This window comes from Rhodamnia argentea, chromosome 10, assembly GCF_020921035.1.
Source record: "Rhodamnia argentea isolate NSW1041297 chromosome 10, ASM2092103v1, whole genome shotgun sequence".
Classification (NCBI taxonomy): Eukaryota; Viridiplantae; Streptophyta; class Magnoliopsida; order Myrtales; family Myrtaceae; genus Rhodamnia; species Rhodamnia argentea.
Genome location: NC_063159.1, coordinates 24,499,611 through 24,523,420, shown reverse-complemented (window position 1 = coordinate 24,523,420; position 23,810 = coordinate 24,499,611). Strand labels below are relative to the sequence as shown.

At 39.1% G+C, this 23,810-nt stretch overlaps 1 long non-coding RNA gene across 1 annotated transcript; it reads right to left on the bottom strand.

Moving 5' to 3' along the window:
- Positions 1-713: 713 nt before the first annotated feature.
- LOC125312744 lies at positions 714-23,316 on the bottom strand. The gene is made up of 3 exons (XR_007196790.1): positions 23,092-23,316; positions 4,865-4,869; positions 714-844 (listed from the first exon to the last, which is right to left on the bottom strand). It is a non-coding gene; the product is annotated as an uncharacterized LOC125312744 (long non-coding RNA).
- Between the last annotated feature and the right edge of the window lie 494 nt (positions 23,317-23,810).

The window sequence follows — 23,810 nt, the reverse complement described above, 5'->3', positions numbered from 1 at the left end:
CATAGAGATGTAGTTATTGTGGGGTCGGGTCCTGATATGTGTATGTGGAAGAAAAGTACTGTAGCCGATAGATATTTAGACTTGACATGGACGAATTGACTCTGTTCTTTCGCAAGCCTTTTACTGCAGCAAATTGACTTTTTAGATCAAGTGATTATGTTTAAATGGCTCAGGTACAAGGGTTTTCTGATACATTGATTGGTTCATCATCAAGATCCTTATGTTTGTAGAGTTTTCATTTCTTGAGACAATTTTGATGTTGTCTGTAAATTCTGCCCTGGAACTTAACTATTATAATTGTATAGCTCCAGGACAAATGGATAACTCGGTCCCTATTATTATTGTTTAGTACATATAATGATATTTCAGTTTATTTGGGGTCGATTTAGGAGTGTTTCTTATTTTCTGCCTTTCGTTAGCATACATCCTATATAGTGGTCAGGAATTGCGAGAAATGAAAAGGCTTAGGAGTAGTTTTCACTTATGGACTTGGAGTCTGAGACCTACTTCCACCTACTTACCCATACTAAACCCTATTTATTGCAGTCGTACCCTCAGCAGGCCTATAGTGCGCAGCCTATGGTATAATGCTTTTGAATATCAAACTGCTAGATTGGTTTATTTATTGTATGAAGCAGCATATTCGGTGATGTGATGACCCTTGATTTCTCATGAATTTTGAACATTTCAATCATCCAAATATTGCGTGCACAGGTCCATCTGCAATTAATGGGAATTCAACAAGCTGGAGTGGCGTTGCCATCAGATGCAGTTGCGGAACCTGTATTTGCCAATGCAAAACAATATCATGGCATCTTGCGGAGTCGACAGTCTCGTGCCAAAGCTGAGTTAGAGAAATAAGTTCTTAGATCTCGAAAGGTATGTTGCAATTCAGGTAGTAAGCTTGGAATGTTGTTCTGATAAGGTAACAGATATGAGAGGGTTAAAATATCAAATCTTGAAGGAATTAGTGGCAGAATTTTTTTTGTAGCGTAGTTATGTGATGGAGTATCTGCACGATATCGTGTCAGCTGATAGATTGCGATGACTCATTTTGGTCTTACATGTTCCGTTTTTCTTGTGCTGGTTTCATATGTTGCGATACATGAACAAATTCATTTTAGAAATTCTGTGATTGTTTGATGAGACGTGCATTGAGTTGCTGCAACTGAAGGCTTTGTTATTGTTCTCGTAAGTGTATGACATCAGGACTTCAAGTTGACACAAAAGCCTATGATTAACCCGAAGTTAGATAGTGATTTATTATATTGGGTAAGTGGAATCGATTTGGTTGAACTCTTATACCGATCTGTTCCACTGATTTAAAGGTTTTCCAAAAGAACATCCGAGATAAAGGTGCACCTGGTATTAAGACTCGCAACGCAGGCAAAAACTGGACCAATGTCTCATTAAAACCAGACTTGGCACGTTTTAACATGACCCATCTTGGCAATGATGTGGCCGTTTTGATGAAAAAGCGCAAGATGGACTTGGCATGATGTCTCGGAAAGACAGTGAAGGTCAAGCTGAATGGGAAAAGGGTTCATGTCTAATTATTTGCCGAGTAGATGGGCCGCCATCTAAAAATCTGTCTCTAAAATAGACCAGTATGCTCCCTCCCAAGTTTCTCTCCGTTTCTTTTTGTCTGATTATTGACCTTTTCTTTAGTTTGGGATGGTATTCTAAATGCTGAATTTAATTGATTGGATCAGGGTTGAGGAGACTGTGAACGATAGTTCGGAAGTCTGTGTAAGGCTAAGTGAGGGACAGTTTCAACGGGAATACTTTCTACTGGTGCACACAAATATAGAGCTAGTACTGCTGAACGAATTTTACATTGTGAATTCTACAACAGGTCAGCTTTGTGAATGTGCTAGCTACTATTAAGGGAGGCACACATGTTGATGATGTGACCAAGAAGAATACGAATGCCAACCTCAAAGCTCATTACGTTAAAAGTCATTTATGAGTATTTGTCACTACCCTCGTAGACAATCCTGACACTTTGTCAAAGCAGCTTCGGGTCCAAGTGTGAACTATCTGACAAGTTCGTACCTAAAGTTTGGACATTCTTCAGTGAATTTAATGAAATTGATTTTTAGGCGACGTTTGCTTATGCTTGCAATAATGCTGGGGCAAGGTCTGGAATTGTTGCATCTCTCTTCTCATGGGCAAATTTCAAGCAGAGCAAAAACCTGAAGAAAACTGATGTATGAAAGGGAGAGAACCACCTTGGGATTCCAATGCTTTAGGATGCTAATAACGCTGGGGTAGAAACTCTGAGAAGTGCACCCTAATTTGGGCAGAAGGTGATTCAGTAAAGGCCCTTGAAGTAAGTGCCCTTACCTTTTGGATGTGTGACATGGAAAGCATTTTAATTCTGCGGCTGGACATTCTTGAAGAGTTGAGTAACCAAACTGAGTTGATGCGGATGTATGGTCTTTCTATTGTTGGTCGAGATCGTTATGGTTTGTTTCTTTTAAGAGGCAAATTACTCTATGTGTGGGAACTCGGCCATAGTCATGCAAAGGAAAACAAAGAGATAACAATAAATCAGGTAGATACTTGGGTTGCAGCAAAATAAAGATTATGACAGTGTCAACTCTTTAACATATTGTTATTTGATGGACATGACAGACCAGGTTTCACTATTCTATAGATTTTTTTGTCAAGCATGTGCCCCTACTGTCAATGCTTCCCATATTATTCTAAATAACTATACGTTGCTTTCTGGATGTGCATTTGCAGGATCATGATGGCTCCCACATTAGCGGCCTTTTAATTAATATCATTCATTCATTCTAGCCATCCTTGCTCGAAGGTTCCATCTTTCCTAGTTGAATTCATCACTCCAATTGTCAAGGTAGGGATAATTAAACTAAATCGATCGTTTAAACTGTTTTTAGCATGTGGAAGCTGAATGATATAAAAAAAGTAGCAGTTGATCTAAAAGGATCTTAATACTTTTGTAAATACTTTGCAGCTATAAATGAATATAGACAGTCCCCTCTATTTCAAAACCTAAATGAAGAAAATAGAAATATTCACATGGAGGTTTGCTACCTACACTTTGTTTGCTGTTTGTGAACACATAGCTTTTTTCTCTTGGTTTCAATATGGTGAAACATAATTGTACGTTGTCAGTGGTGATTGAGCATTGTACTGCTTAATATTGGCGATCAAGTAAGCTGCTTCATCTTCTTTGAGATTTCTGCTCGGTGTTTGGAAGTCATTGACCTGATTTTATCTTGGTCATGCTTAGTTATTGCTGATGGAGTTTTGGTTTCTGGTCTTTCTCTTGCAATCAATGAATGTAGGATAACTGGAGAGAGCAAAATTGAATGGCATACTGCTTGTTTTTCTGAGTGTCTATGTTGCAATTTGGTTAGTAATTTGATATTTATTTTTCCTTTTTCAGGCTCATATGGATTAATTTTCAAATTTTAGGATGCCAAATTGCTGAAGGGTGTGGTATCGTGCACGTAAACTTTATTTTTTCGGAGATTCTTTTGTCTCAAGTTCCTCTTGGGTTCAACAAATCATTTATGTGGCATATTTCGAGTTTCCTGTTAGTTGTCAAAGTGCAAAATAAATACATCTCCATAGGTTGGATTGGGTTGAGTCCTGTTGCTCCCTTCACTTGCCTCTGTGATTGTCATAGTTTATGCTCCCTCATTGTTGACTACCAATTCTCGAGAGGCACAATAAGCATATCCATTTTAATCAGTGCTGTTGGCCACAACAATATTGTGTTGCCCTTCCACTCTATTTGATGTTGTAACTCGCAAATTATCTAGATACATTGGCGCGAAATTAAGTCTTGTTCATTGGCCAACTATTTGTGCAATGTGTTTTAAGATGCTCCCATAGATTTTGCATCTGAAGGTCCATTCTTATGTTAATAAAATGATTTATGATTCGTGACATCAAAAGTTCAAGACAATAGAGTTTGGTAATCTGTTTAGTGCAACCCTAGTGGAAGTATGGAAATATAGTGATGCTCCAAGTCAAGTGTTAGACTTCCCTTTCTGCTTTATTCTCTTGAATATGCTTCCCGGGTATATTTAATTGTACATGGTAGTGGCTTTGGACAGGTAATAGGCATTATTTTTCACAGGCAGCTTATTTCTTTGATGTAGCTTTAGCTGCACATACTATTGTTGAAGATATTTCTCATAAGTTTCATTAGGCTTGTGAGCTGTTGTTGTCTTATGAGCCACTGTGGTCTTATGATCCATTGTGACCTTAAGGAGAAAGGACTTTACTGGGTTGCCTAGTCGCGTAACGGCGCATCTAAGTATCCTTCTCCCTTAGAATTCTTTGCATGAAAAAATCTGCTGAAAAATCTTTGAATGAAAATGTTTGTTAATGCAAATTCAAGTGAATATAAAAGAAAGTCGAAACATTTTTTCCAGAAAGTTTGAATGACATTCTTCATTCTAAAGTTGCTCTTGCATGCATTGGGAGATGCGTCATAAATCAAACACCCCACAGAGGGTAGTTTTAACAAGTTACTTTGACAAAATGAAAGAGTGTTGAATATGCCAAGTGAAAGCACTTTGGATGACGAAAGTCAATCCATGCCTAAATACGTCCCTTTCACTTGCATCAACCTTCTCGTGGTGAATTTAGGTGAATTCTCATGAGTGCTTGAGACATCCCAAATTGAAGAAGATCATTCATTTCTCTACCCAAACACTAATTACCCTTTGAATAGCCAAGTTGGGCCTTTAATATTCATTTCTGCCTTTCTTTAGCATATAAGATGGTCTGGAAGTGCTAGATATGAAAAGGCTGAGTAGTTTTGACTTATGGACTTGGAGTCTAAGACCAACTTCCATTTTTGGCTCATTTCTTTGCAGACACCATCTGCTTACCCATATCAAGACCCTATTTATCGAAGCGTCTTTGCTCCCTGTGATCGCAGTCGTACCAACAGCAGGCCCATGGTGCGCAGCCCGTGGTATAATCCTTTTGAATATCAAACTGCAGGATTGGTTTCTTCATTGTATGAGGCAGCATATTCTATGATGTGACGGCCCTTGATTTCTCATGAATTTTGAACGTTTCAATCATCCAAATATTGTTTGTGCAGGTTCATCAATTAATGGGAATTCAACAAGCCATCAATGAAATGGTCCTCTTTTGCTAAATTTTGAATAAGTACGAGACACAAGCATGCTAATTTGGAAAGTTCATGTGATTTTAGGATTCGCCGACTGAAAGTTTAGGCATTTCGAATGCATACTTAATGCGAGAGCAATGTCAACCAGCGTCCAAACTTTAGGCAGCAGAAGACATTGCTTCACTCTCAATTACGTGATGCCAAATTTGTGCTCGATAAAAGCTTTCAATTTATTAATCTGTGCAGGAATCGAAGCTAGGGGCATGGGTGTGACCTCTTCGACCTGCTTGCTAAGAGCACAAAGAGTGCATGACATCCAGGTACATTTAATCAATATGATATTTTAACTTGGAGATTATGTGTTGTTGTCTAAATGATTGCTGGCGTTGTTTTGCTTTTGATTTGGACATTCTGATGCTGATATAACAAATTGCTCGGTGTTCATAGATTTCTGTGTCTCATACTATCTACTGGCTGATCTCTTTGACTCAACAATGCCTAAGTTGGTTGCGGACTCATTGCATGAATGTTTAAATTCCATTTATTATTTCACTTAAGACAGGGACCTTTCATCGGATGAGTTCTTGCTATTTGTCCTTCGTATTTAACGTACTTACAATTTGCCCCTGTACCATCTTGTGTATACTCCAGGTTATAAATTGAGGTAATATTACGGTGAGGTGAGCTGCAACAGAGATGGAGTTGCTATATGTCTGTACGAACAATGATGTCTTTGCTATGTATCTTGCGGTATCACCTGATTATTATGTTAAAATATTTCTATGTTTTATAATATGAAGAATTAGTTCCAACAGCAGTATCTTTTTTGCACATCTTGGTTTAAGACCATTTGGTTAACACTTTCAACTTTTGAGAAATGCCACACGTTTATATATGGAGAGTTCAAATGTCTTCTCAAGATATCCCCGCACCCAACCCAAAAAGAGAAAAATAAGAGGAAAGTTGCACTTGTGCATTTGTTATATCCTCGCCGCATGTATTTCATCATTCGATTGATTAAAATTGCTACTGATGACAGTATAGTGGTATGATGTATTACCGGCAAGCTATGGGAGGTTGAGGCTTTTCTTGACATGGCCAAAGCTAAAAGGTGCACGCTTTTTTCATGATTAGCTATGTGGAAGTTTTTGAGTTGCTTGAGACTTATGTGGTATTTAGCTGGCTTTTCAACGGTCTAATCTCGGTCTAATCTATCATAAGAAAGCGGATTGTGGTTGTTTCAAGAGTGCAAATGTGCAGATTTAATGGAAAGTTTTATAGAGCCAAATACAGAGGAGCACTCAGGAGGTGATTGGTCACTGTGGGGCAATGTCAAGCCGTAACCGACATGAAGTTCATGTATGTAGTCCCACGTCCGCAATGTGGTACCCTTCACAGGATATTTTGAGGCTCATGATTGCGTGTTTGTTCATTCTTACTTAAATCTAGGGGTGTCAACGGGCCAAGTCTCGGCCCGGCCCCAACCGGCCCTAAACAGACAAGTATTGAGCTCGACCCGGCCCGACTCGGGTCGGATTCTCGTATGATTCATCTTTTTCTTTTTTTGTTTTTTGGAATCAAAATCAATTAACAAACCCATTAAATAAAAGAATATAAAAATAAAAAATAAAAAAAATTAAATTAAAAAGAAAATATTGGTGTTAAAAAAGGCCGGTCGGCGGCCCCAAAAAAACTTGAAAATTAAGTGAATTTTCGAGCCAGGTTGGGCTGGCCCATCTAGCATGGGCTTTTTTAATACCCCTGCTTAAATCTTTCATCTTTGACCTATTGGTTGTTGTATTTTAACAAATTCAATTTGCCCTTATTTTGCCGGTACCCATCAGTCCATGAGACCTCGAAGACTCGTGGCCGAGGCAATCCATGGTGGCCCAATGTGATGTTAGCTTAATCTAGCTTAGTTAGGCTAAGTTTCTAATATTTTGTCATTGATTAATTTAGACTCTAAATAATAAAATCATGTAGACTTAGCTTCACTTTCTAAATAGGTGGTTAGATTAGTGTTGTTTAGCTTCATTTTCATAGTATACTTAAGTTTAGATTCACCCTAGATAGGATTAGGCTTTAAACTCAAGTTTATGGGGTTCCTGTGTATTTATTGTGCCCGACGAGTTGCGGGTTTTTATTTCTTGTACCTTTAATTAGATGCTTTCAATACTTGAATGTTTACCTTTGAGTTATTTCAATGGCTTGCTTTGTTAATTTCTTTTCTGGATAGGTTTGGTCTAGTTTGGTATCAATTAATAAACCCAACAAAAAACACATGCATGAAAACTTAAGGGCTCTTGATGCATGACCACTTAGATAATAATTATGGAAAAGGTGTTAGTAGAAATATTGACGTAATTAAACCCACGAATTTAGAATATCTAGTTGTGTAGAAAATAGTTAGAAGTTTTCTTTTTTGTATTCCAAAAAGTAATTATAAGTACTCATTTGAAGCAAATTGAAGGACGGCCATGCTTTTTGCATAATTTTTATCCGGATCCAATCCGAAAACACGTGCTAATCTATGCTAATGGTCATGGCGGTTACCAGTGTGTGTTTCATCTTCTCAATGGACAATTTCCATAATCTTAAATAGGATTGGAGTCCCCAGGAAGGACCTTCCTTTCCTTAAACAATATTAGATTGCAGATCATGACAACCACATTTTTTGGTGCTGTGTCTGGACAAGTAGGTGCATATTGTGGGTTGATGGGAAGAAATTAAATTAATAAAAGAAAGGGAAAATTTCAAAAAAGGGCTCGAGGTGGCCTCGTTTTCTCAAAAAAGGGCTTAGAGTAAACATCGTTTCAAATAAGAGCCCGAAGTGTTCAAATTATTTTAAAAAAGGGCCTATTCAAAGGGCATTTTTGTCTTTTAATCTTTTTGCCATTTTAATCTTTTTGCCTTTTCTTTTTTGTTTTCTTTTTTTGTCCCCTCTCCTCTCCTCCTGTTCATCATCTCCCTAAGCACGACTTCTTTGTGGGAATGTCATCGAAAGACCGCATCGTTCGTTGTCCACTGCCATCGCCACCGACTCCCCAAGTTCGCCGCTCCTTCGACCTCCCGCCCCGCACCCATCTTCCCCCTCGGCCTGGCGGCCCGCTCCTCTCCCTCCTGCGGCCGGGCTCCCGCCGTTGACAAAGAGCTACTCTACAAAGCTCTCTCGCTCTCTTGCAATCAATGCATTAATCTCTCTCTCTCTCTCTCTCTCTCTCTCTCTCTCTCTCTCTGCGTTGTCTTCTTCTTCATCGGCTTTACTCTCCTCGAGTACTGCTCACATCTTCCTCTCATTACTCTCCTTAGATCATCACCTCCATAAAAAAAGCTTCATCCGGACTCTTTGTTGCTATCCTCCTTGGCTCGATCCGCCCACCAAATCCATCTCTAGTCTTCCCCAATCCCACCCCCTAAACCACCAATAGAATCTCAATCTTTCTCATCGTCCGTCGCACCTTCCCTCGTGTCATGCCCACTCTTCGCAACGTTTTACCCCGAGGAGCCATCAAGAGCACGAGAATGTTGTGGTCGTTGGCTTCGGCCGTCGTCCCGCTCATCGCCATCGCGGTCTTGCTAGCCAGTGTCTTGGTGGCTACGGAGGAGGAAGTCGTTACATGCTGCGGCATGATTTCGATGAGTGACTGTGTGTACAGGATCTCCATCATGGACTTCGGCAACATCGGCAATGGGTGGATGCTGAACACCAAGGCGTTTAGGGAGGCCGTGTACCAGATTCGGCACTTGCACCGGCTCGGCGGCACGCTGTTGTACGTGCCTTCCGGGGTGCACTTGATAGAGAGCTTCAACCTCACAAGCCACATGACACTTTACTTGGCCAAAGGCGCTGTCATCAAAGCCACTCAGGTAAATTGTACTCTTTGGTACGAGCAGAAGGCGACGGAGAAGAGCGGGCCACCGGGCCGAGGGGGAAGATGGGTGCCGGGCGGGAGGTCGAAGGAGTTGAGCTTGGGGAGTCGATGGCGGTGGCGGTATGCAACGAGCGGTGCGGGTCTTTCGATGACATAAAGGACGTGCTGGGGAGATGATGAACAAGAGGGGAGGGAAAAAAAAGAAAAAAATAAAATAAAAAGGCAAAAAAATTAAAAGACAAAAATGCCCTTCAAGTAGGCCCTTTTTTTGAAATAATTTGAGAATTTCAAGCCTTTATTTGAAACGATGTTCACTTCAGGCCCTTTTTTGAAATTTTCCCTAAAAGAAACCTTTTGATAATATAAAAATATATAAAAAAAAGACCCCATGAATTATTCCCTCTGCAATTCCCGTGGAGAATAAGAGGGCTCCATCCAAAGTGTCCGTGTTGGTAGATTCATGTGCCATTTCATGCCTCTGGCTAAAGCCGTCAAGGGAAGGGTGGGGTGGGGTGGGGTGGGGTGGGCCGACAATGGTTCGATTTATATTAACCCATTCAATTTATTTTGACTCGTTTTCATGCAACACAAACTATCCATATTATTAAAGTACTTTAATATTAAATTAATTTTAGAAAAAACTATTTCCTATATTTTTCAAAAATGTACATATATTGCTAAAAACATTGTGTGGGCAGTTCTAATAATTTTTTTTAAAAAAATTTTGATATTTTTATTCTTTTTTTCTTTTTTTCTAATTTTTAACTTACACGATTGGCAATGGTGAACCTTGTCGATTTTCATAGGAAAAAAAAAAGAAAAGAAAGAAAAATCAAAGAAATTAAAATATTAAATAAATTAAATAAACAACTTATTTATAACTAACTTAAATTTATTAGATAATTAATCCGTTTAAATTCATAATATACTCATGTTGTGTAGCTTTCTCATAATACACTCAAGCTTATGGGGTTCATGTCTTAAGGTTTATAACAATGCCATGTCTATTTCTTGTGCCTCTTGTGGCCGGTTTTCATTTCCTATACCTTTAATTAGATGCTTTCAATAAGCTATTGTTAATTTCTTTCTTAGATAGGTATCACCTTACTTAAACTGTAAAATAAAAAAATTATATTGACAGAAAATACTGAAAAAGTAAAATAACAAAATAATAAGGTAACTTTGGGTGTGGCCTTTTATGGGATGTCACGTGTCTCCTCATGATGACCCTTGCAGACCGAATTCTTTTGGTTATTACCATTATGATTTAATTAGTGTAGTTAAGGATTTCTAGATAGTGTTTTAACTTTTATAAGACAAAACAAAAGAGGCGTTGTACTACAATAATTCTTATTAAAAAAAGCATATTTAAAGTGACATTAAAATTCTTTTTATCAATAACTAATTTTTTTTTCCTTTTTCCTAAATTTTTCTTCTTCTTTTTTTTTTTTTTTTTTTTACTTTTTTGACCAGTTCAAGAGAAACCAAATAATACTTGTCGGGCATGGACTTAACATATTTAAGGTAACGAATATAAGAAAATAAATTCTTATAGGTTCCTTAAGTTGTTAAATTTAAGAATCCATACCTTTAAATGTTTATTTTTAGGAAAAAAGGTATATTTTTCAAAATAGTGACAAGGGAGAGTAAAGATGGGCAAAAAAGGAATAAGATAGAAATAGAGTTGCTGTTCTAGTTCTAATTTTACTCCAGGCACTATCACTAGTAAATTTAAGATGGAGTTTCTTTCCGAGAACTCTTATCGGGACTAGCAGGCCAACTCCATTCACCACACGCAAGAACATCAGCAACTTCCTCCAAATACAAGAGGAATGAACTGATGGAGGTATTTGCCTTGAGCAAGTAAGTTTCTCCCAAGCTACCAGTAAGCAAGATCCGGATCGATGAGCTTGTTTCGGTCCTAGTCCACATTCTTTCATGGGCAAAAATACATCAGTCCACTTCACCCCGACTCCTTTTGTTTTTACGTTTGGAGAAGTAGCGATCGACAAAATGGCATTGCATTAGCTTCCCGCTTTTCCGATTAACTTCTTGGGCAAGATAAGTGCATTGCACCAGTATAAAACCATACTATATATCACAGAGCTGACTAGCTGAATCGTTCTCGTAAAGGAGAGTCCTCTAGCACTAACTTCTAACCCTCGGGGTCATTTCATTCCAAATAGCAGCTGAAATTCCTTAAGTACATATTCGGTTCTTGCGAGGTTTTACTTTATGCCTCCCGTGACATAGCAATCTAGAAAGATATTTAGAATTTCTCCTAGAAATATAGAGCTTTCGTTCGTGAAAATCAGCACATCATCAACAAAACATAGATGTGTTGGTTTTGCTTTAGAGCTTTTTAGATGATATGAGAAAGTGTTTGCTCAATAGCTCTATTGACATACGAGACATCACATCAATGCCCCTGTCTATGGTATTTATTTCCAAGAAAATAACCTTTCGATCCCCCATCAATAGTAACGAGAAAAGAAGGCGAGGTAATGTGCAAACATCTCGCCCTATCAATATAGCATGCAGTAAGCATCTAGGATGTTAAATACGCAAAGCCAATGCACTGAATGAAAGCATTCATAAGATCGGCCTTTATAGCGTTTCTAGGAGACTTAGGGCCTGTATGGTAATCATTATGATTCAAAAAAGTGATTCTAATTAAAATGACTTTTTCTAATTCTATTCTCCGGATGAGGTTTAGAGAATCGGAGCGCGTTTAGAATCTGTCCAAAATTTCTGTTCCTAAAATAGAAACGCTTTGATAATCGCACAAATTCCCGTTCCCGGAAAGAGTTGCTTTTTCCAATTTTTGTCGTTTCAGTCAAATAGTTATGTAGTTATTTTGTGAAATTTTATCCTACATTTCAAATTAATCGAAGATTAATTCATATTGATTCTCGTCATTTTCGCCATTATAGTGGGATATCATCGAACCCTTTTGAGCGAGCCGACAACCGATGCGAGTGGCACCCTAGTTTATGCATGGAAAATGCATGGCACTGCCCTGTATTTGTGTGCATTTTTTGTTCTAGAAAATCAAATCTCAGTCTTAATTCATCGAAAACTTAAGAATGAGAACTTGCTAAGTGTTCATGATAGTTATTTTTGTCTTTTTTCAAAATTTTCTAAAACTAGACTAAGTTTGAAGTACATAAACCTAGGCAAATTACAACCAACGAAATCAAGTACGCGATCAAGGAATCATGGCATTGATAAATTGCATCATAAAACCCTAATGAAGCCCTAAGAGCTTATAGAAATTGTGATTCGAATTTAGTTGCAATGGTGTTCATGATTTTTCAAAAAGAATAAAATCTACGAAATTTAGGAATCTAGACCCAAATTTATGAAAATGATGTCAATCCAGCCTAATCTAAGCTTCTTCAATTTTTAGGGATTTTTTTAATTTTTTTTAGTTTTTAGAAATTTTCCAATTTTTTCCAATTTTTTTTTTAATTTTTTTTATCTTATATATTTTTCTTTGAAATTAAGACCTCGTTCTATTTTAGGTCGAGGGAAAATTGACGAGAGAACTTAAAAGGAAAAGTAAGAGATGTGGACTTCATTCTTTTTTGTAATTCTCAAAAGTGAATATTTTTTTTCCAAAATCAACTTTTTTTTATTCTTGTTTTTGCTCCAAAACTGTTTTCGGGAATAAAATCAGAATCAGAATCATTTACATTACCAAATAGGATTCTCATCTTTTTTGTTCCGGAGAATAGAATCTGAAAACCGGAATGATTGCCATATAGGCCCTTATTCTTCCTATGAGAGTGCTCCATAGCTTTATGCACACAAGCAATACATTATCTATGATCCTCCTTTCTTCAACGAAAAGCACACTGGCTAGGGCTACCCTCAATCTATTTTGCAATTGTTTTAGGATACTCTTATAAACCACATTGCAACAAGAACTGGTTGAATAGTTTTGATATATTTGGGACATTAGGAACAAGAGTAATAGCAATAGAATGCACTATTTTAGGTAGCTTCTTACTCGGGAAAAAAAATAAGAACAACATTAGTAAAGTCCATGCCAACTTATCAAAATGAGCTACTAAAGCCATTATCACTTTGAAAGAGTCATTAGAACAGGCTGGAGAAAAAGTTGCCTTAATGTCTACTCCGGTGAATCCCTTAGCTACCGATCCGGCTTTAAATTTCTCAATCATTCCTTTAGAGTCTCTCTTAGTTTTACAAACCCATTTATAGCCGGGTTTATAACCTTTAGGTAATTCAACAAGCTCCCAAACATAATTATATTTCATAGAATGCATCTCATCTTTCATCGCATCTAACCATAAATTGGATTGAGAACAAGAAACATCTTATGTATAAGTTACCGGATCAACAACACAGCCAATATCATAATCCTGCTCTCCTAGATAGATTATATAATCCGGTGGTATAGCTGATCGTTTCCGCCTAACGAATCTCCTTAAAGGAGCATCTTCAACCTTATTTTGTTCTTGATAGGCTTGAGGAACTTCACCAGGAACTACTTCAATAATAGGTTATTGAACCTCAAAAGGCTCGATCTGTGGTGTAGGGACTCCACAATTGTCTGTACAAATAGAGAAAACGACATAGAAGTACCATTGTAATGTTATCCTCAATAGTTTGTGAGCAATCACCTTTTTCGGCCACATCTAGCTCTAGAAACTTCGCTGTTCATGATTCCACAATTCATGTTCCTCCATTGAGATTATAAAATTAATATCCCTTCGAATGATTTGGATAAGATACAAAATAACACCGAGTGGTTCCGAAGTCCAATTTACTCAAAGTTAGATTATATAATTTTACTTCTACATGGTATCCCTAAAACTTCGAATGATTTAGATTAGGCTTACGCCCAGTCTATAATCCAAAATGAGTAAGTGGCTCAAATTTCGTAGGAACACGATTTAAAACATAAAGCACTCTTGCTTGCGGGGGCATGCGACCCACTGTGATGTTCATTGCCATCATTCAATCAGAGCATCTCGAGTCTTTACTCAACTTGTTATTCCTTGTACCGAGGCAAAGTCATGGATGAGCCACTCCTTGATTCAAGAACTAAGCTCCCCGCCTTGTTTGATCCATTCACGTGTTTTGGGGCAACCCACAATTCCTCATTCCCTAAGAATTTTTCCCATGCTTACATATTCTATTCTTCAAGTAAAAACGTTTTCATAAAGCGGGACAAGTTGTTTGAAATTGATACATTTTGCGTGCTTGAAAATGCTCTCCCATTGCATGTTTGATGCCTTACTATTCTTCATGTTTAATTTACCAACCCTGAATAGGGAGCAAAAACTGTATATGATGCACTGAATGTACAAAATGTGGTATGACAGGATGATGAAAGGCAAACCATTTCCACACACATCATGCATTTTAATCCCCAATGAGTTGAGCAAGAAATAGGTTCCGCATTCCCCGAGGCAAAGGGTTTTCTTGTGAAAGGTACTACCATCGAAGTGAACGAGGCATTCATTTCTCCATCCCAAATAGTACAGGTGACCATTGATTAACCCTTTTGAGTGGTGGTTTCATTTCTGTACCCCTATCAAGAACTATCCCACATTGAGGCTAAACAAGGTAATTCTAACAGCAACATAAGGTAAATTGTTAGAAATTCTCTTGCTCGGACAAACATCAATATTCAATTTTTTCTTTGCATTATACTCAAACTTTAATTCAAGTGCCTTAGGATGACGAAAAGCATTCATTTTTCTATCGTATACACTTATATCCTTTATATAGCCTACATGAGCCAGTAATTCATTTCTTGAACCCCGTTGGTGATCGTTACTCATTCCAAGATGAAGCTAGCGCTATTCTTGTGACGTCCTGGAAATTTGGTGTCCGTAAGAAAAAAATTATGAATTCCAACGTGGAAAATAAAATTTGGATTTTAAGGATTTAAGAGACGATAATTGGTTGTTCCGGGACATCCGTTAGAGAAAGTAAGGTTTGAATAGTCAAACATTGACTTATAGTATCAAGACCTTTCACGCGCAAATTCAATCTTATTCGAACCCTAAATGCCAAAATTCTAATTTTGCCCTCGGTCGATTGAGCCAAATGATTACCGGTATCCATTTTGCCAAATTACCAATTTGCCCTCAGATTTTTAGTAGTATAAGACAAGAAAATTTAATTTTGATTTGATTAAAGGTGGACCCCACCTTCTTTTTCCCATCACTTCAGCCGTTCCCCCTTCTCCATGTGCTCTCTCTCTCTCTCTCTCTCTCTCTCTTCCCTTCCCCCACGTGATCGACCGCCCCTCCTTTTTCTTTTCTTTTCTTTTCTCTCTCCCTCTCTTCCTCTCTCTTCTACGCGACAACTCCCCCCCCCCAACCGTAATCTTCTTCTTGTTTCTTTTGTTTCCTGCACCAACCACCCCCCCGTCTCACCTTGCCTGACGCCACCTTCACCACCACCTGCACCATCTAGCCTCCGCCTTGGTCCGTCGTTGCACCACTTTGGCCGCTTGTCCTTCGTGTCGTCACCTCACTCGGTTGTTCGTTTCCGTCACCCGCAGTCGGCCTCGGTACCGCACGAAATCGAGGGCCAACGAGGCTCACGCCGCCGCGATCGATGCCATTCGACCCGGATCCGGCAACTGCCGGTCCCAATCCGCCGCCCAAGCCGCCGCCATCTCGCCTCGCGGTCTCGCCAGCCGCGCTTCACCCGAGCCCTACGGTCTCCGCGCCTGCGCTCGTCGCCTACGCCAACCGTCCATGACCCATCCGAGCTCATCTCGGCCCCTACGCCACACCACCGGTCTTGTCGTCGCCAAAACCCCAACCGGCGACTCGGATCCGAACCCTAACTCGAAGCCTTGCGGACCCAACTCGGAGCCGACCGACCCGAACCGCACCCGATCTGAACCGACCCGAAACAATAACTGAACCGACCAAAAAATCAGTGACCCGACCCAAAACTCAAGACCCGACCTGAACAAGAACCCGAGCCCCAATCCCGACCCGCATCGCCGTTTTCGTCGCCTCGCGCCCGACCCTACATCGAACATCGGAGTAGTGAGTCGACCCCTAAACTCTGATTAGTGTGTTAATTGCGTTCGAGAATTAGAATAATTGATGTGGACTGCGATTAGAATAATTAGCGGGTGCCGGATGTATTTATTTAAATTATAATTGCATTATTTGTCCGAAGTCGGGTCGGTTTATTATTAAGGTGTTAATTAATCGAAGCATGGATTAATTGACTGAGAGGGATTAATAACTAAAGTCGGGTTAATTAATTAAGATAGATTTAATTATTTATGTTCGAGATTTATAATTGCTAATTAAGTTGTAATTAAATCTATTAATTAGGACTGCGATAATTATATTAATTAGTTATAGTTAGGATAATTAATTATGTTAATTAGTAATTACTTGTTTATTGGATTATTATTATTGGATGATTGTCCGATGAATGTTTAGTGCCTTGATTGTTGTACCGGGTCATCATATATATATAGATGCAAAGTCTGGTGGACAATATGTGTATTTATGTGATCACGTGTGGACCGACATTTTAAGCATGAAAATGGCCTCGAGCCAAGTTTTGAGCACGACGGTTTGTGAGTGTGCATTGGGTTAAATGCAAAGATATAAATTGGCTGGTTGCCCGTCGTGCGTGTGTGATCACATAATGGATACCGTTTCTCGGGTACGTGAGAACGAAGCCGACCCCCGAGTACGAGGGTTCAAGCCTGGTAAGTTCGTGTCGAGGGTACTTGGAACCACACGACTTATTAGATGTCGATCGCAGTTGGTGACGGATCGATGCTCCCTATAAGAATGTCCGATTGTTAATCCATGCCGAGGGTACTTGGAACCATATGGTTTGTCAATTGCCGTTGCCGAAGGAATGGAACGGTGCCCGGTCCCGCCGGAAGAGTATGGTTTTGCTAAGACCGAGAACGGTCGTTAATAACTGGAACACCCGTAATACATTGTGCATGCAATTTATGATGAGTGTTACGGTTATGTGCCTTGGTTGTATGCATTTGATTACATGTTATATATGAATTATTTAATATGTGGACCAAGGTGGGGTAAGCCTGCATGTGCTTGATGGTGGACTGTTGATTTTGGATTTGACTTCGTGATTGGTAAAGCGTTGCAAAGATCGCACGCTATTAGTTTACCATCGTTATTGTATTACATGCTTAGGATGCCTTGAGCGAGTCGATGTGCTACTCGGACTTAGGCGATGACTCACTAAGTTTTTATATCTCACCTCGTTGTTGTTAACAATTTTTCGGGTCCTTAGCTATAGAAGCCGGAAGTGTTCGCAGATTCTTTTTGAATAACATGGAGTAGTGTTAACCCATAATCCCGATCCGATATTTTTGAGGGTTGTAGGAAGTAGCCCCGAGGTTGGGCTTATATATATATTCTTCCTAGGGTTAACAGTAAATAAATATTAAGGATTATCCGGAGTGATTTCCTGCTTTTCTATTCCCGTATATTTTATAATTGTTTGAGAGTTACACGTTCCGTATGCGCATAATAATAAGATAAAATAATGGGTCGATGACGTGCCTGGGACGTTGTCCTTTTATTTTTTTTTTGGTCGGATAAAAAAAATAAAATAAAAGGACAGCGAGGCATTTTGGTAGGGTTGTTGCGGGCCCGGGGATCGGGGTGTGACAATTCCCAAGGAGCAAAAATGAAGAAGATCGGGTCAACAAAAAATTTTCAAGATAACTCATCTTGTATTTTAAATTTTTCAAGTGATGTCTAGCATATTTTTTTTTTGTAGATGTTTATGTTGATGTAATTCTTGATTCAAAATCAAGGGTTATAAAAGGCAAGCAAATTCAGCCTAAAAGAAAGGGACCTGCTCCTGAGAAGAAAATCGAAAAGAAAGAAAAGAAAAAAAATTCAAGATGTCGAAAGAAAAAAAAAAAAGAATAGGAGTTGGGAGTAAGAAAGCGAAGGATGATCTCATAGAAAATCCCATGCATTAAGTAAAGTGCCTATCAAAAGCAAGGCCAATGCCCATTGAAATCCTTGTTCATTTGCAAAGAACTTCAGAAATTTTCATGTACATTTTTTTTATGTTAATTTGTAAATTCCATGAACAGTGCGTGCATGTTGTTTTTGTTGTGAACCTCTAACAAGGTCTGGTTGTAAAACTCCACAAAAGTTAAAATTGCAAAATCTAGTCCTAAGCGAGAGTTCGGGCCATCCTCATGCAATGATGGTGTTCCTTGAAGAAAAATCCAAAAGGCTAAGATCGATGACAAGTTTGTAATGATCACCAACATTAAACCCTTCACATGTATTTTCCGAGCCCATGTTAGGACCCTTGAAAGTTTCTCTAGATTAAGGCACTTGAGTTAACGTAGAGTTAAATGATTTTAAGAAGTTCAAGCAAGATTATTTCTCTATCATTTTACAGGGTTCTTGACTAGTAAACCTGAAGCGGATGATGAAGATTCTCTTTCAAACATCCTTGACTTAATAGAGAGTTCTTTTTTGTGACTTTGTGATCTAGCCTTCATTACAGTTCTTATTAAGACCTCTGGATTGGCCCGGTCTTATCAATTACGAGATTACTCGGACCTTGGTCAAATGCGATGACGGTAAGCTAGAGTGATTCTCTTGAATCCTACAATAAGGATAAACAGCTTTTCTCTAGGGTGAGAGAAAGCTTTTTCAGACCGAAGTCCCCCATTCAGATTATATTCAAGGTGTTCACAATGTGATAACCTCCTTAAATAGAATTGGTAATGCAAACTTGACAGAGTAGTTATGCATAAACCCATTGAATTGGCGAATTTCAGCATGTACTATCATATGTGTTCTTGGTTGCCTATGAATGCATACAAATGTTGCCTCCAATCTTGTTTGATAGGTAATGTTTCCTCGAAGACCCAAAAGTGCCCAGCGATCGAGCTGCTTTGTGAAGCCTCAACATTCATCCAAATACCATTATATTTTCTTTCTGCAGGAAATGGACCTGGCGTGCTTTCGTGGCCCGAGGTCCATTTTTTTGACCTGGCGTGCTCTTGCAGCTCGGAGTCCACTTTATTGACCAGGCGTCCTCTTGTAGACCGAAGTCCACTTTACCGACCTGGCGTGCTTTCGTAGCCTGAAGTCCATTTAATTGATCTAGCGTGCTCTTGTAGCCCGGTGTCCATTTAATTCACCTGGCATGCTCTCGTAGCCCGGAGTTCACTTTACCGACATGGCGTGCTTTCGTAGCCCGGAGTCCATTTTATTGACTTGGTGTGCTCTCATAGCTCGGAGTTCACTTTGCCGACCTGGCGTGCTTTCGTAGCCTGGAGTCCATTTTATCGACCTCGCATGCTTTCGTAGCCCGAAGTCCACTTTATTGACCTGGCATCTTGCAGCACAGTGTCCATTAAATCCTACTTCTGGTGAAAAGACGGGTGCAATGCAATTTAGCCTAGCCATTTTTGCTAGTGAAGGAAGAACTTAGATATGTTTTCTAATTACCCTTCAAAGCTTCGTATCGATACTTGATTAGCTCGAATTATCTTTTTAAATTCTTTCGTGTCCACCTAGTGGATAAGGTGGCACATCTCATTTCTTGTCTACCCAGTGGAATAGGTAGCACATATCATTTGTACGTTCACCCAGTGGAACAGGTGATATATTTCTTGTGTCTACCATGTACACAATCTATTTTATGTTTGCCCAGTGGAATAGGTGACATGATCTCTCTTATATGTTCACCTAGCAGAATAGGTGACATATCTTTTTGTGTTTGCCTAGTGGAATAGGCAGCACACCCCATTTCGTGTTCTCGCAATGGAATAGGTGGCATGGTTCTTTTCGTGATTGCCCAGTGGTATAGGCAACAAGTTCCCTTTAATCCTTTCTTCAAATCCTTTCTTTTCAGATCATATCATGCGCTATTTCGCATCTGTAGGAAATTACAAGTAATAGATAGACAATCCAATACCTTGTCGATCCTACTTCCAGTGGAATAGAAGTTCGGCGATCAAGGGAATTCATAGCATTACAAAGCATTCCCTCATTTGGGAGTTTTTGTATGCGATCCGTATGTAAAACTCTTTTACCGCTTCATTTGGATGATTGAACGTTTCAATCATCCAAATATTGTTTGCACAGGTCCATCTGCAATTAATGGGAATTAAACAAGCTGAAGTGCCATTGCCATCAGATGCAGTTGCGGAACCTGTATTGGCTGATGCAAAATAATATCATGGTGTCTTGAGGTGTCGACAGTCTTGTGCATAGGCTGAGTTAGAGAGAAAAGTTCTTATCTCTCGCACGGTATTTTGCAATTCAGGTAGTAAGCTTGGAATGTTGTTCTGGTTGGGCGGCAGATATGAGAGGGTTAAAATATCAAATCTTGATGGAATTAGTGGCACAAAATTTTTTGTGGCATAGATATGTGAAGGAGTACCTACAGGATATCGTGTCAGTTAATAGATTGCGATGACTCATTTTGGTCTTACGTGTTCCGTTTTTCTTGTATTGGTTTGGTATCTTGTGAGAAATGAACAAATTCGCTTTTCCTGTGTTGGTTTTGTACCAACAAGATATCATGTCAGTTGATAGATTGCGATGACTCATTTAGGTCTTGCATGTTCCGTTTTTCTTGTGCTGGTTTCGTATCTTGTGAGAAATGATCAAATTCATTTTAGTAATTCTGTCATTGTTTGATAAGACATGCATTGAGTTGCTGCAACTCAAGGCTTTGCTATTGTTCTTGTAAGTGTATGACATTGGGACTTCAAGTTGACATAGAGGCCTATGATTAACCCGAAGTTAGATAGTGATTTATTATATGGGGTCCGTGTGATCGATTTGGTTGAACTCTTATACTGATCTGTTCCGCTGATTTAAAGGTCTTCCGAAAGAACATCAGTGATAAAGGTGCTTCTAGTATTAAGACTTGCAACGCAGGCAAAAACTGGACCAAGGTCTCATTCACACCAGATTTGGCAAGGTTAACATAACCCACATTAAAGATGATGTGGTCGTTTTGATGAACGCGTGATGGACTTGGCTGTGTGTATCGAAAAGAGAGGGAAGATCCAACTGAATGTGAGAAGGGCTCCTGTCAAAATATTTGTCGAATATGTGGGCCTCTATCTAAAATATGCCTCTAAGATAGACCAGGATGCTCCTTTCCAAGGTTCTCCCTTCTTTTTTTCTGATAATTAAATTTTTTATTAGTTTGGGATGGATTCTAAATGCTGCATTTACTTGACTGGATTAGGATTGAGGAGAGTGTGAACGATAGGTCGGAAGTCTGTGTAAGGCTAAGTGAGGGACAGTTTCAGCAGTTAATCATCATTCTCAGGATGTCAAAAGCCAGGTGTTAAGTGTATTTATGAAACAAAGGAGCTTGAATACCTTGGAATCATTGATTATTTTTAAACTCATGCATGAAACTAAAATTATAGTTTGCACTGATCCTCATTGGGAGAGAGATCCTTTCTTTGGAATATTAGCTGTAACAGTTGATTAGTGGCCAACCAACAATTTAGGTGCCATCTGTCAAATTAATTTGTCTTGTGAAATTTATGCAACATCATCTGACTAGTTGTCTAAGGGTGATCATGAAGTTTGCTAACTCTGTCTTTCAAAGTTGAGTTGAGTGTATCATGGGCATTGGGAATGGGCTTACCAATGATGTGTTGTTCGGGTAGTAGTGGAGGGTCCTATATACATATTTGAGAGCTACGGTTTTAGCTGAAGTTTTCATATAAGTGGGATGAGGAAGTTCTAAGTTTCCTTCCTCTTTGTATTACGTGTTCTGATCGAGATTTACTGCTATTTAAATCAGCTTCTTCTTTTGTGATTTTCATTCTAGTTAATTTGTGCCTTGTTCTGCCGCTAGGTATTCATCCTTGAACGCACAATAGAAATATACGTGATGCAGGGGAAATTTTAGTTTGTCAAGTTGCATATTTATTCTCAAATGAGGTTTGTAACCTTTCAAGGATGCATTAGTGCCTCAAATAAGCTAATTAGAAGATGACAATATGTCATTTCAACATTGCTCCATTAAAAACATGTTTGGAATAGCTTCTTGTACACGATCTCCATTGTCTGTTTAATCCCTTTGATGCTTTTATATTATCTAAAGATTCATGGGTTGTTTTGGCGACTCATTGGTAATCATTCGATCTTGGAGCTGTGACTTTAGTTGCGTGATGAATTTTATTGCAGCTTCATTATTGAGCTGCTTTTAACCAGTAAATGGAAATGAGCCCCTGGAGGACAGGATGGAGCTGGCCCTCTAAGCCCTCCTCTGTCCAAGCAATGGGTTGATGTCGTGGAACACAATAAGAAATTTGGTGCAACTACTTTGGTATCTGTTCAGTTCACCTTGTCTCAGCTCAAAATTGTCTAATTGTGGGATGACAATAGATATTTAGCTTCTGAGCTTGCTTTTGCAAGTTGATTTTGGGTGTGGCCCCGGAAGTTTGCTGTAATCCCTGTTGGACTATTCAACCTTGCTGAGAAAGATTGTTGGTGTTGACCTCTCACTCAAAAGTCTTAGACGGGTAGGAAAGGTTTGTTCTTTTTTCTTTTGTAATATAAAACCACATTTCTTTTCGAGTGTGAGAGGGATGTTGTGCATAAACCTACTTCCGTTGACATCCACTAGAAAGTCATATGAAATAGAACGGCTCATTCATTGGAATGTTTAAATAATCCAAAAGTTTCTTGCACAGGCTGGCGTGCCGTTGCCATCGAATGCAGTTGAGGACCCTGTTTTTGCCAATGTAAAACAAATATCATGGCATCGTGCAGCATCTGCATGCAAAAGCTGAGTGAGAGAACAAAGTTCTTAAGTCTCGCAATTCAGTTGGTAAGCTGGGAATGTTGTTTTTATGATGGGGGTGATAGAAGTGAGAGGGTTAAAATATCAAATGTCGAAGAAATTTTTTCCATACAATTTGTTATAGCTCTGGTATGTGAAGGAGAACCAACAAGATATTGTGTAAATAGATAGATGGCAGTGCCGCAATTGGATCTTGTATGTCCTTTTCTTTTACTGGTTTCGTGTCGTGTGAGAAAGGATCAAATTTATGTAAGAAATTCTTCTTCTTCTTTTCTAGACTACTTGTAAGCTCCCCAGCAGATAATTTAGGAGGGAGCAATCCAAATCGGAGAAGTGACCATTCCTCAGCCTACTGAATTGTGCACTACAGAATTGCAGGAAATGCAGTTCCTCAAATCCAAGTCAGAGAAGTGTCCATTCCTCAGTATTGGGCTCACACCGGCCTTTGAGATTGGCAGGTTCCAAATTTTTATTGAGCGATTCATTGGACTTTAGTGAATATTCTACCATTTTTAGTGGGTAAAGGAATCGATTTGGTTGAACTCCTTTACTGATCTGTTCCCCTGATTTAAAGGTTCGCACAAAGGACATGGGAGTTAAGGGTGGACCTGACATTAAGGCTTGCAAGGCGGGCGAAAACTGGACCCAAGGGCTCATTCAAATCAGACTTGGAAGGTTTAACATGAGCCAAGTTGAAGTTGATGTGGTTACTTTGATGAAAAAGAGTGTAATCGACTTGATAGGGTGTCTCAGAAAGACAGTGATGAACGAGCTGAATGGGAAAAGCGTTCCTATCCAAACATTTGCTAAATATGTTGGAATCTATCTAAAATATGCCTCTAAAAATCAAGAATGCTCCCTCCCATGGTTCTCCTCCTTTTCTTTTTGTCGAATTATTATTACTTTGTTGTTTGGGATGGTAATCCAAATGCTAAATTTACTTGACTGGATCAGCGTCGATGACTGTTAATCTAGATACATTGGCTTGAAATTAAGTCTTG